The 14,475-nt window shown below is 37.4% G+C and overlaps 1 protein-coding gene and 1 pseudogene across 1 annotated transcript in view; both read right to left on the reverse strand.

Moving 5' to 3' along the window:
* LOC102480402 (vomeronasal type-2 receptor 116) overlaps positions 1-14,475 on the reverse strand; it is a 112,827-nt gene that overhangs the window by 16,800 nt on the left and 81,552 nt on the right.
* LOC102477882 (cysteine-rich PDZ-binding protein pseudogene) lies at positions 489-909 on the reverse strand (annotated as a pseudogene).

The following is a 14,475-nucleotide window of genomic DNA, read 5'->3' on the forward strand; positions in this document are numbered from 1 at the left end:
TGGGTGTTCCTTGTGTTCTTGCTCACACATGAAAGAAACTGGCACTTGGGCTTCATGGGCAAATTTTTAAAATTACAAATCAATCCAGCTTGTCTTTGATATGGGCTTGAGCTAACAGTTAAGAAATCATTCAGTAATAACAGCCTCAAACATGTAAAAAGCCTATGAAACTGCAACTAATGAAGGGACTATTGATTCTAAGAATAAGCAAGGAAATGAGGTTAGAATTTTAAGTGTGGATGTCAAGTTCAATATTCTCCTTCTCATTTTTGTAGCATGTATAAAGTAGAAAGAGAGAATAAGAATTATATGAAGAACATAAAATAAGTGCATACAGAACTGGGAAATATTTTTCATTGCAATTGCCACTTATTTCAGTTCCAATAGAAGCTAGTAAGGAAAATAACCACATAAGGTGGAAGATTAATTACACTGTGGCTGTTCGAACTTCTGGTGAGCAAAAGAATGAATGCTATCAACTTCCCTGGTTTATATTTAATTATTTATCTTACAACATGTTATTTTGTAAACTTCTGTGTCATGCTTTGAAAATTCAAAGCCGAAAATAAAAATCATAAAGAAAGCAAGAAATTCTCTGTACACATCTAGACAGATGTTTGCTTGTAGTTTTTGGTCTCCAAAACCTTTTTCCCACACTTTGCGCAGATACCCTTTTTGTAGGCACAGCCCTGGCAGTAATGAGAACCCGGTTGGTGCACAGAACTTTTTCAAATTCTGCAAGTAGAGAACTTGTTATTTCCATATGGGTCGAATCTTGCTTTTTTTGGAGTCAAAGCTTTATTTTCATTCAGCTTTCTTCCACCACTTTCTGTGGTTTTCCTTGCACCATCTTTCCAAGTATCTGGAGTGATAACAGTACCATTTCTTTTCACATTTTTTGCACACCATCCTTCTGCCAACAATTCCCCTAGCTACAAAACCAGCAGCAGCTAAAAACCATCCTAAAACCCCTCTTGAATGTTTTCCACATGTCATCTTGTTTCTATGTAGGTCCAGAAACCACAATTGAAGCATTTCTCACTTTACCTATGTTCTGAAAATTTTATATAGCATATGGGGGGCAAGCAATTGGCATGGTGGTTTAAGGCCGTAGACTTATAGGCTGACCACAGTTCAAGTCCTGGCCCAGGACACTTGCTTTCTCTTTCTCTCTCTTTCTCGTACACATGCCCTATGGCACATTCAAAAGTAAACAATAACAAATAACATTAAATAAATAATTTTAAAAATAGCATCTGGCTTGCCAGTTTTTCAACCATTTGTCACATTTCAGTTACTTTTTGATGGCTTTTTCTATAGTTCTATACACTTCTACATCAACTTAAAAACGTGTTAAGTAAGTTTTTGTTAAAAATTATATATTTAATTCAGGTCTTCTGTTCACTTATTGACTACATCAAGTGTTTCTACCAATTTGTAAGAACATTTTTCTCTGTAGTTAATTGGCCTTTTAATTGTTCATTTTCTACTTGGAAGTTCTTAACTTTTAAATTAATATTAGCTAAAACTACTTTTTGAGATTTTAAAAATTGCTCAATTTTTTTCTTACTGAATTATTGCTATATAATATCTTTAATTGTATGTCCATTCTCTGGAATTATTCTAGTCTTATTCTCTTAAATTTTGACTTTAACATAAACATTAAAAATTTTTCATTTTTTTCAGAGAGGTTGTTCCATATAGTGCATTAGCTTTCTGAAGAAAGGGAGACACAGTCAGAGGGAAAGTGAGAACTTATCCCCAAAAGGCATGGCCATCTGCAAATCCCCAATCCTCTCTTCTCTTCCTGGGATGCTGGGAATGTATGCACACATGTCCAGGTGTGATTTTCAAGCCAGGACTCAAAGAGCAGTTTGAAAAAAAAAAAAAAAGCAGTTGGTCATGTGAAAGACCAGTGACATAAGTGCTAAGCCATCTGCTTGTCCCCTGATTTGTTAAAAACGCATGTGAAATAAGAACTCTACTTTTTCAGCCTTAGTTCTTCTGTCATTTGTTTCTTTGTTGTTGTTGTTGTTGTTATACAGTATATGCACTCACCAGAGTGAGAGAGACAGAGAGAGAAAAAGAAAATGAGAAATAACCTCCTGGAAAGTTGTCATGCCACAGGTCTTTTACTTTTTTCTGCATTTGGGATGATGAATAGGCAGGCACACATCTGCCTTCTATGTATTTCAGGCCCCTTTATTCAGTACTCAAACCATATAGTCAGGCATGTGAGAAACAGCAGGCTTTGATTTAAACATTCAAAAGTTTATTTTCTTTCTTTTTTCTTTTTCAGAGATGCTTTTGCATAAATGCACATGCACTTGCCAGAAAAAGAGATTGACATAAAGTGAGAGGGAAAGTAAGAAATCACCTTCTGGGGTGGAAGGTCCACACCAACATCAGTCATGTGAGAGTCCAGCTACATAACTGCTGTGCCATCAGGTGGTCCCCTGATTTGTTAATAAAGGATGGTACACTGAATATTTTTATGCAAGGAGAATTTACTTTGTCTGAGTTGTTATATTTTACTATTACTTTTTTGTAGTTGTTTATAGGGTATGTGTACTCACCATAGAGAAACACACAGAGAGAGGGAGGTAGTGAGAAAAACAGAGTGGGAAATCACCCTCTGGAGGATGGTCATTCCACAATCCCTTCTTTTTTATTTTGCACATGAGATGATTGAATAGGCAAGCAAACTTCCACCTGGCATGTTTCTCAGGCAACTTTATTCAGTACTCAAATCATGTAGTCAGCCATATGGAATCAGCTGCCTTAAGCTCCATGCTGAGTTAGGAGTTCGACTCCACTCTAGGTAGATAGGGGATGGATCTGCATAATTGAGTTACTGTGGTTTTGATTTCTGTGTCTGGTAAATGTTCACTGTGTCCCCATTACAAGTGTCAGAGGAATTTATGACTCCCTGTTGCTGGGCTAAAATCAGACTGAAACCCGTCACTGTGTGTAGCACAGAGTAAGTTTCAAGCCGCTGGGTCTGCAACTCAAACCTCAACCAGGTGGGAGTAGAGTTCCTTAACTGTGAGGTCACCTGCTTGCCCCTTGATAAAACTTTAATTAGACTTCAGAGAGTTTGTCCAGTCCTATTTACATACTTGTATATAATTCACACAAGTGAATTTGGCCAGAATCTCCATTACCTGTAATGTTACCATTTAGTAATTTTCTATCCAATTACTCACAACCTGCTCTTTGGGTTTAAATTCTGACTTGCCCTCACTATATTGAGACTTGAAGCTAATATTCCTGAACTTCTGCAACATCTCATAGTCACACTTCTCATATATATATTTTGAGGCTTTAAAACATATGAAAAGATGAACAGGTGGCATGGTTTTTAAGGCTCCAGATTTCCACATGGCTGACTATATTATTAGTACCAGGCCTGGTAACTTGAAAATGATGCTAACAGGAGAATGGAGATTGTATTGAAGAGTGGCCATCCTTCCTGGTTAATATATTTTGGTGGCCTTTACATACCCACAGCTTTTCTACAGAGCACATTTCTACAATCCCTTAGTCAGTGGTGAACACCCAGAGTCAGTATATTGATGCTAACATTAACTTTATGTCAGGAGGTCAGTGTCTCAATATGCATGTGGGCCTCACTACACAGGTCTTGGTTGCAAAAGGGCTAAGGTACAAATAATTTCACTCATTCTGAGCCTACTAAAGACTGAATATGGGGATAGTGTTATCAAAGTGGACAACAAACAATATTAATTTCTCTCTTCTCTCTTAAAAGAAATGGAGAAACATTGAAAATAAGAAAAAGAAAGATAATAAGAGGATAATGAGGTAGAAAATTCTGAGTTCACAATTCTGCACTTCTCCATTTCTGTGCACACGTGATTATTCTCAAGTGAGATTAATCACACACACACATGTATATATGCAAACTATGTTATTACATGGTTATAATCACATATTCAGATACATATAGCCAACAACTTACCAACTATCTGACACTTCTTGAGTTGGCCTTATCAGGTAATTATGCATAAGTATATCTTGTTCCCCCATTCCATAAAGAGGAAAAAACCCAGCCAGTACCAGATCCCCATCCTTGTAGACACTTGGCTTCAAGTATGTACGACAGTTAATATATGTCATATCACATGCCATTTGTAAAAGCTGCAGAAGTAGCAAGAAACTAATCAAAAGTAATGACATGTCTGAACTGGGACAACACAGGTAAAAAGTCCTATGTGTGTGAGCTGAGAAGGAGCTGGAACTGGATTGTGTCTGGAGGCTCAGCCTTCTGTTAGGAGAGAGAACTCTGTGGAGGGCACAGGGGATTCTCACTTCCACGGTCTGCCTTCAACCTGTCCAAATAATGTGCCAGGCTGGAATGACAGACAAGGACATATCTAAAAGCATTTAAAAAGACATTTCTACAGGAACCATGGTACTGAGACTCATGCCTAATCAGAGCAGCTCTGACTTTCCTGACTTTTTATTGTTTCACTTAAATCCCATCCAGGAACTCTGGGGATCTCTCCACCCTGGGGCTCTGCACCTGTCACCCTTCATTTTGGTGAAAACCAATTTGGGAAAAACATATTTTGCCTCTTTTTCTGCCCCCCAGGCTTTATGACTTTATAATGGCCAAGTAAAGCTTTGGGGATCATCCCATCCTGAGACAACAAGCTTTGTAATTTTGTGACCAAGAGAGTTCCAAAGTGTTTGGATCACAAACTACTATTAATATTTGTATTTTTAAATATTTTTAATACCCACAAAACTTTGATCAATGAGTGCCACTATGATAAAGTTGTTAGACTCACACATTGCTAACCACGGTTCAGGTCTCTGACCATGCAGCTTGAAATTCCTTCCTCATGAGTGTACATGGGAGCCCTAAATCCCAGGAAAATTAAGGAGAAGGGATTGTGGGATGATCATTTTCTGGGGGAGGCAATTTCTTGCTGTGTGTCTCTGTCTTTCCAGTGAGCACACACTTGCTATAGCACAAATCAGTCTCCAAAAAAAGCACTTACTCACCAAATTGGATGAAGTCATAGATAAGTTTTTGTTTGTTTTTAGAGAGAGAATTTTGCTATAGGTTGAGTGTGCTCACCCAGGACACAGAAAGACAGAAAGAAACAGAGAGACAGAAAATAAAAAATCACCACCTTCAGGGGGGATGGTCACATTACAATCCTTTCTGCCCCATTTTCCTCTCAGGATTTTTGGACACACACACACACACACACACACACACACACACACAAAGTGCTCAGCATGAGTTTTAAGCCAATAGGTCTGGGATTAAATCATGGTTCACTATGTGAGAGTCCAGTGAAGTAACTTTTGTGCCATTTGCAGGTCCTGCCATAGATCAAATTTTGACACAGAGTCCTATTTTGCTCTTCATTTTTAATGATTATTATTATTATTTGTACATCCAATCATTATACATCATTTACTTTGTAAAGAAATTTTACCCACCAAGATATATGCCACAGAGTAGGTGAGTTGAGAATACTACACATGACATCGCCAACAGGCAACAAACCATATCTGTGTCCCACAAATGTCGTCTCCATTTTTTCCCAAATTTTCCTTCCTGCACCCTTCTTGTTTCCCACTCTCCTTCTACTTTGTCCCCAGTGTCCATAAAAATTTTTAGTGCTTTTATGACCTCCAGTTATTCAGTCTCTACAATAGTGTAGACAGTCAGTATATGTCAAGTGGAGACATACATGTCTCTGTTTAATATCCTGACTTGTTTCACTGAGTAATAAATTTTCCATGTTCATTTACTTTCTATCAAATGCTAGGGTCTTGTTTTTTGTAGCTGAATAGTATTCCAGGAAGTATATGTGCCACACTTTTTCAAACCATTCATCTCTTTGTGGACATTTGGCTTGGTTCCATGTCTTAACAATCATGAGTAATCCTGCAATAAATATAGTTGTGCAAGCTTTTTCCTGTCAGAGCATTCTCCTGTTCTTTGGGTAGATACCCAGGAGTGGAATTGCTGGATTAAATGGTAATTCTATTTGAAGGTTTTTGAGAAATCTCCATGTTGTTCTCCACAGTGACTGGACCAATTGACATTATCACCAATAGTGTGGGAGTGTTCCCCTTTTACCACATCCACTCCAGCACTTATTTATTTAATTTTTTTAACCTTCACCATTCTGACTGGGGTTAGGTGGTATCTCTTTGTGGTTTTGACCTGCATCTCCCTTACAATGAGAGATGCTGAGCATATTTTCATTTTGGCTGTTGATATGTCTTCCTTAGACAGTTGTTCATTCAGCTCATTTTCTTATCTTTTAATTGGGTTAATCATTTTCTTCCAGATTAGTTGCTTGTGTTCCCTGTGTATTCTGGTTATCAGTCCCTTATCTGAGACATAGTTAACAAAAATTCTCTTCCATTCTGAGGGTTGTTGATTCAAGCTAATTACCGTGTCCTTTATTGTGCTGAAACTTTTTAATCTGATATAATCCCACCTGTCTACTTTGGAGATTATTGCCTGTGCATTGAAGGTCTTGCTTAAGAAGTCTTTACCTACCCCAATATCTCCCAGAATTTCCCCAGTGTTTTCCAGTAGTAGTATTATAGTTTGTAGTCTTAGGTTTAGATCTTCGATACACTTTGAGTTGATTTTTGTTAATGGTGATAGACAGGAATTCAGATTCATCTTTTTACAGGTGGATACCGAGTTTTTCCAGCACCATTTGCTAAAGAGGTTTTCCTTTTCTCACTGGATTGATTGGCATCCTTTGTCAAAGATGAGTTGGTTGAATGGTTTGGGGTTTATTTCTGGAATCTCCACTCTGTCCCATTGGTCTTCATGTCTGTTTTTGTGTCAATACCATGCTGTTTTGCTTGTCACATCTTTATAATATATTTTGGGGTCAAGAAGAGAGATGCCACCCACTCCACTATTAATCTGCAGGATGGCTTTCTTGGTTAGTTTTATTTCTAGGTATCTTATACTTTCTTTGGCTATGGTAAATGGGAGTATTCTCTTCAGTTCTATCTTTGTCTGATTTTTGTTTTTATATAAAAATGCTATAGATTTTTGTAAGTTAATTTTGTATCCTGACACTTTTTTGTATGCATTTATTACTTTGAGAAGTTTCTTTGTGGATACTATTGTGTTTTCTATGTATACAATTATGTCAACTGCCAATGGAGGTCATTTTAACTCTTCTGTATCAGAGCTGGGAGCTGAACTCATTACCATTGGAACCCCTAGATCCTCAACCTGAAACATGAAAACTTCCATTTTGTACTCTCTATATTGGAAACTTGCTTCCTCCTTTTGCCTAAACAGAGTGATTACCATTCCTACTGTCTTTGCTAAATAACTGGAAACTCCCTAATTTAAGATGTTCCTTAGCAATAACCCCCTTGTCTTGAGCCATGAAAACCATTAAAATTCTATTGTGTTTAGGCAAGGGACTGAAAAGTGCCCTTAGAAATTATTAACCTGCTTGATCTGGCTTCTGTAACTGCTATTGTGTAGGAATTCCTTCTCCCTTTCTTCTCTACCCCCTCCTCAACAGTTACTGCTCTTGCCAAGTCAACTGAAATGTGATTTTTGCCTTTACAAGCACCATTCTGCCTACATTCAGGGCTGCAGGGTCTTTGAGAGACATGAGTGTCCCTGAAGTTGCTGGTAATAAAGATTCCTATAATTTTGCTATGACTGGATGTCCTCTACTTTCTCTCTGATAAGAATATAACAAACCTACCCTGTGCCCATCTTGGACTGGATCACCCCAAATTTGGAGCTTCTGGAATTATGTTTGTACACCTGAATACGAAAACCCATCTTTTGACAGAGAAATTACTGGAAGCAAATCCCAGGTCACCTCTTTCCTCACCTTGGACTTGCACACCCCAAACCAGCGGCCCCATCTTCCTTCATGTGCCCCTTCTCCTCCACCTGATATCCACTGATGTTTCTGCTCCCACCCAAGAGAAGCATCTTTCCACAACTACAGTTCTCAAAAACCCCAACTGTCCTTTACACTCAGACTCACCTTTATGGACATCTTGTTCAGCAGAGCATGGTCAGTACAGCGGCAGTTTTTCTCAAGTGACCATGTAGAAAAAAACGAAAATCACAGGTAGAGAAAGAATCCAAAACAGCAGTCTTCCTTGGCCTGTGATGATGACGTCAGCCAAAGAGAAACACATTTTCCACAAGCCTTTGCAATCTTTGATTAGGCACCTAAGTGAAATTTCACGTGTTTTCACAGGAGAGTGTTCTGTTACCAGGACATTAGAACCTGACTGAAGAGGAAAGGTCTCTATCCATGTGAGTGAGTGACAAGATCCTGGTTCTTTATAAAATCCCTGGTTTGGTATTTCAGGGATAATAGGGAGATGTGTATGTGGGTCACTTAGTCAATGACAGTAATAAGTAGCTTAATATTTTTGTTGTTCTGATATTGTTATTCCTGTTATTTTTTGTAATGCAATCTAAAGCATGAAAAAAATGTGTTTAAGCTTATTAAGAAACAAGTGATTAATATGGTAATTCTCTTGGAGTCATTAAAATATAAACAATCCCCACTCACTAACCTGATTTTTTTAATGTTCAATGGGTATTACAGTTGGAAAACTGTTCTATTGTATATATGCAATAAGATATCAGGCTCATAGGGTAGGTGTACTTTCAAGTCTATTTACACTTCAAGTGTCTGATAATTATTTGCCCCAAAGCTCCCATGTTTAATCTAACAAATCTTTAATTATTTGGGGTGTAGGTCTGTTTGTGGGAGATGTACCTACTCTTCCTTGATTTTGCCCACAAACCAGGCTAGGAAGGATTTCATATACATTTTGCTATCACTGAGTATCTTTTTTTAATCTTAAAATTGGCTTTTATTTTTTATTTTTTTAATCTTTTTAAAATTTTTTAAATTATTTATTTATTTATTTTTATTATCATCATAATCTTCAACATTCAATATCTTTTCTGTTTTCCCCAATCATTATTTTTATTATTCTAATTATTTTTATAAAACAGTCAATTGTTATTTCTCGTTTTGCTTGTAAAAATACTTTGCCCATCATGAAATACTTCTCAGACCAATCCAGTTGAGAATACTATACATGTCATCATCAACAGTTAATAACCCCTATCTGTTTCTCACTAACGTCCTGTCTCTCTATTGTTCACTTGCTATCTTTCTCTATCCTCTTCTCTTCACTTACCCCATTCCACACTGTCCTATTCTCATTAAGTACCTTCACTGTGTTTATGTCCTCCGAATTTTTGCTCTCTATTATAGAGTGCGGATAGTCGGTATATATTGAGTGGATACATACAATATCTTTCTTTCATAGCCTGGCTTACTTCACTCAGCAATAGATCCTCCATATCTGACCATTTTCTATCAAATTCCAGGGTCTTGTTATTTTTTATGGCTGAGTAGTATTCCATAGAGTATATATACCACACTTTTCCAATTCATTCATCAGTTTGTGGACATTTAGGTTGGTTCCATGTCTTGGCAATTGTGAATAATGCTGCAATAAACATGGATGTGCAAGCACTTTTCTGACTGAGCGTTCTCCTGTCTTTTGGGTAAATACCCAGAAGTGGGATTGCTGGATCAAATGGTAGTTCTATTTGTAGATCTTTGAGGAACCTCCATATTGTTCTCCACAGTGGTTGAACTAGTTTACATTCCCACCAACAGTGTAGGAGGGTTCCCTTTTCACCACATCCCCGCCAACACTTATCACTTTTTATATTCTTAATCTTTGCCATTCTGACAGGGGTTAGGTGGTATCTCATTGTGGTTTTTATCTGCATTTCCCTTATGATGAGGGATGTCGAGCATTTCCTCATATGCTTTTTGGCTGTTCGTATGTCTTCCTTAGAGAGACTTTTGTTCAGCTCACTTTCCCATCTTTTAATCGGGTTAATCATTTTTTTTCGCATAAGGCACTTGAGTTCCCTATGTATTCTCGTTATCAGTCCCTTGTCTGAGGCATATTTAACAAAAATATTTTCCCATTCTGAGGGTTGTCGGTTCACACTTGTTACTGTGTCCTTTGCTGTGCAGAAACTTCTTAGTCTAATATAGTCCCACTTGTCTATTTTAGGGATTATTGCCTGTGCTTTGGGAGTCTTATTTAAGAAGTCTTTGCCTACTCCAATGTCTCCCAGAGTTTCCCCAGCATTTTCCACAAGTAGTTTTATTGTCTGAGGTCTTAGGTTCAGATCTTTGATCCATTTTGAGTTGACTGTTGTTAATGGTGAAAGATGGGGGTTCAGTTTCATCTTTCTGCAGGTGGATACCCAGTTTTTCCAGCACCATTTACTAAAGAGGTTTTCCTTTTCCCAATGGATTGACTGATATCCTTTGTCAAAGATCAGTTGGCTATAAGCTTTGGGAGTTATTTCTGGGGTCTCTATTCTCTTCCATTGGTCCACATGTCTGTTTTTATGCCAATACCATGCTGTTTTGATGACCACAGCTTTATAGTATATCTTGGGATCAGGGAGTGATATGCCTCCTACTCCATTCTTCTTACGCAGGATTGCTTTTGCAATACGAGGTCTTTTATGGTTCCAGACAAATTCTATAATTGTCTTTTCTAGATCTCTGAAGAATATCTCTGGTATTTTGATTGGAATTGCATTAAACATGTAGATTAATTTGGGTAGAATTGCCATTTTGATTATGTTAATTCTACCAATCCAGGAGCATGGGATGTCCTTCCACTTTTTTATGTCACTTTCAATGTCTTTTTTAAGATTCTCGTAGTTTTCTTTATAAAGGTCTTTGACTTTCTTAGTTAGGTTTATCCCTAGATATCTTATACATCTTGTGGCTATGGTGAAAGGGATTCCTTTCTTCAGCTCTGCTTCATTCAACTTGTTGTTCATAAATAGAAATGCTATAGATTTTTGGATATTGATTTTGTATCCTGCCACCTTACTGTATTCACTTATTACTTCAAGCAGTTTTTTCATGGATACCTTTGGGTCTTCTAAGTATACCATCATGTCATCTGCAAATAAAGATATTTTCAACTCTTCTTTGCCTATTCGAATGCCTTTAATACTGTTCTCTTCTCTGATTGCAATAGCTAAGACTTCCAGTACTATATTAAAGAGCAGTGGAGAAAGTGGGCAGCCTTGCCTAGTACCTGTTTTCAGAGGAAAAGCTTTCAGCTTTTCCCCATTCAGTATAATATTAGCTGTAGGTTTTTCATAGATTGCTTTTATTGTGTTCAGAAATGACCCTTCTATACCAATCTTACTGAGAGTCTTAATCATAAAAGGATGTTGTATTTTATCAAACGCTTTCTCCGCATCAATTGAGATGATCATATGGTTTTTATCTTTCTTTCTGTTAATGTGGTGTATTACATTTATGGTCTTGCGTATATTGAACCACCCTTGCATCCCTGGTATAAAGCCTACCTGGTCGTGATGAATGATCTTTGTTATATGTTGTTGGATACGATTTGCGAGTATCTTGTTGAGAATTTTCGCATCTATATTCATCAATGATATTGGTCTGTAGTTTTCCTTTTTTGTCATATCCTTATCTGTTTTGGGGATGAGGATGATGGAGGCTTCATAAAATGAATTTGGAAGGTTTCCTTCCTTTTGAATCTTTAGAAATAATTTTAGTAAGATAGGGGTTAATTCTTCCTTGAAAGTTTTGTAGAATTCACAAGTGAAGCCATCTGGGCCTGGGCTTTTCTTTGTTGGGAGATTATTAATTACTGATTCAATCTCCTGGCTTGTTATAGGTCTATTCAGATTCTCTATGTCTTCCTGATCCAATCTTGGTAGTTTATATGCATCCAGGAATTTGTCCATCTCCTCCAGGTTATCTTGTTTGTTGGCGTAAAGTCGCTCATAGTATCCTCTAATGATATTATGTATTTCTGCTATGTCCGTGGTAATATTGCCTGTTTCATCACATATTTGATTAATCTGGTTTCTTTCTTTCTTCTTCTTGATCAGTCTAGCCAATGGAGTATCGATCTTGTTGATCTTTTCAAAGAACCAGCTTTTGCTTTCATTTATTTTCTGTATGGTTCGTTTATTTTCTATTTCATTTATTTCTGCTCGAACCTTTATTATTTCTTTTCGCCTGGCATTTTGGGGGTTCGTTTGTTGTTGTTTTTCCAGTTCTCTGAGGCATGATGATAAGTTATCTACTTGCCATCTTTCCATCCTTTTCTTATGTGCACTAATTGCTATGAATTTCCCTCTTATGACTGCTTTTGCTGTGTCCCATAGGTTCTGGACACTTGTGTCCTCATTATCATTTGTTTCCATAAATTTGTTTATTTCAGCCTTAATTTCTTCAGTAGTGAAGAAGTCATTCAGAAGTAGGTTGTTCAGTTTCCATGTGTTCGTGTGTTTTCGGGGTTGTTTCTTGAAATTAATCTTGAGTTTAATTCCATCATGGTCAGAGAAGATGCTGGGTACAGTTTCTATGCCTTTGAATCTGTAAAGGCTTGATTTGTGTCCTAATATATGATCTATCTTTGAAAAGGTTCCATGTCGGGGTGAGAAAAATGTATATGTTGTGGATGTAGGGTGGAAAGTTCTATAGATATCTGTCAAGCCCATTCCATTTATAGTATCATTTAAGTCCTGTATCTCTCTATTTATTTTCTGTCTAGAAGATCTGTCTATAGGAGATAACGGGGTGTTGAGATCTCCAACAATTATAGTATTTTTCCCTATGTCTCCTTTTAGCTCCAGCAGTCTTTCCTTCACATATTTAGGCGCACCTGAGTTGGGTGCGTAGATATTTATAAGGGTTATATCTTCTTGCTGGATTACCCCATCTACTATTATATAATGCCCTTCTTTGTCTCTTCTTACAGTCTTTGTTTTAAAATCTATTTTGTCTGAGATCAATATCGCTACTCCAGCCTTTTTTTGATTTCCATTTGCATGGAATATCTTTTTCCAGCCCTTGACTTTTAGTCTATGTATATCTTTATCCATAAGGTGAGTTTCTTGTAGGCAACAGATAGAGGGTTTCTGTTTTCTTATCCATTCAGCTAGTCTATGTCTCTTAACTGGGGAATTTAATCCATTGACATTCAATGTAATTATCGATATTTCCATACCTGATCCTATCATTAAGTGAGCCATTTTCTTAGTTGTTTTTTGTTCTCGTATAACTGTCTCTGATTTTTTAGTTTTCCTGGTATAGTACTCCCTTCAAAACCTCTTGAAGAGCTGGTCTGGTGTTGGTAAATTCCTTCAAATTTTGTTTATTTGAGAATGTTTTTATCTTTTTTTCCCATATAAAAGATAATTTTGCCGGGTATAGTATTCTTGGTTGAAATTGTTTTTCACTCAACACTTTGACTATGCTTCCCCATTCTTTCCTTTCCTGCATTGTTTCTGCTGAGAGATCCGATGTTAGCCTGATGGGGTGACCTTTGTAAGTAACCTGGCGTTTCCCTCTTGCCAACTTTAGTATCTTGTCTTTATCTGTTGTTTTTGCCAGTCTGGCTATGATGTGCCTTGGAGATGATCTTCTTGGGTTGATTCTACTTGGGGTCCTCTGTATTTCTTGGGTCTGGATATTTGAATGCCTTTCTAGATTTGGAAAGTTTTCTTCCAGGATCTCATGGAATAAATTTTCCAGGCCCTTATTATTTTCTTCCTCCTCCGGAATACCAATTATCCGAATGTTGGGGCGCTTGATGGTGTCCAGTATTCCTCGTATATTATCCTCATTTTTCATGGTTGTTTTCTCAATCTTCTTGATACTTTTTTCTAGGTCAGATGTTTTGTCTTCTACATTAGAGTTTCGGTCTTCTGCCTGGTCTAACCTACTTTTAATGCTTTCAAGGGAGGTTTTGATTTCCTCTATCACATTCTTCAAACCTAGAAGTTCCATCTGGTTCTTGTTTAGGGTATCCATTTCTTCTTTCAAGTCATTAAAGGACTTCCTCATCTCCTGGAGCTCCTTGTCTCTTTTCTCTTCCATCTCAGTTAGTTTGGTCACTACAAATATTCTGAATTCCTTATCAGACATGTCCACGACGTCCATTGTATTGACTGTGGGTGATGTAGGATTGATGATTTCCCTTGACGGAGAGGCCTTTTGTTGGTTGCTCATATTTCTTGAGCCTTTGCGATTGTTTTTAGTCATCAGGTAATCTATATGTTTCTTGCCAACTTGATTAAGGTATCTCTGATTCTTAAAAGTTGTACAGGCTTAGAAGATTGATGATTTCTCTTATGGTTGGCCTACCTATTACTCACAATTACCATTAACTGTTGCCACTAGCCCTGGAAGGCCCAAAGTCCTCGCTGTTTCTAAGGAGTAGTGAGCCTTCAACTGACCAAATAAGCAACACCCCAAGAGCAAAGAAAAACAAAATGGAAAAAGAAAATCTGCGCGCCGCGCGCTACTCAAATCACCAAAATTCAAACAGTCCAAAGGCTAGTGGAAAGGAATCAGACAATGAATGACAGTA

Source organism: Tupaia chinensis, unplaced genomic scaffold (genome assembly GCF_000334495.1).
Source record: "Tupaia chinensis unplaced genomic scaffold, TupChi_1.0 Scaffold000306_1, whole genome shotgun sequence".
Classification (NCBI taxonomy): domain Eukaryota; kingdom Metazoa; phylum Chordata; class Mammalia; order Scandentia; family Tupaiidae; genus Tupaia; species Tupaia belangeri.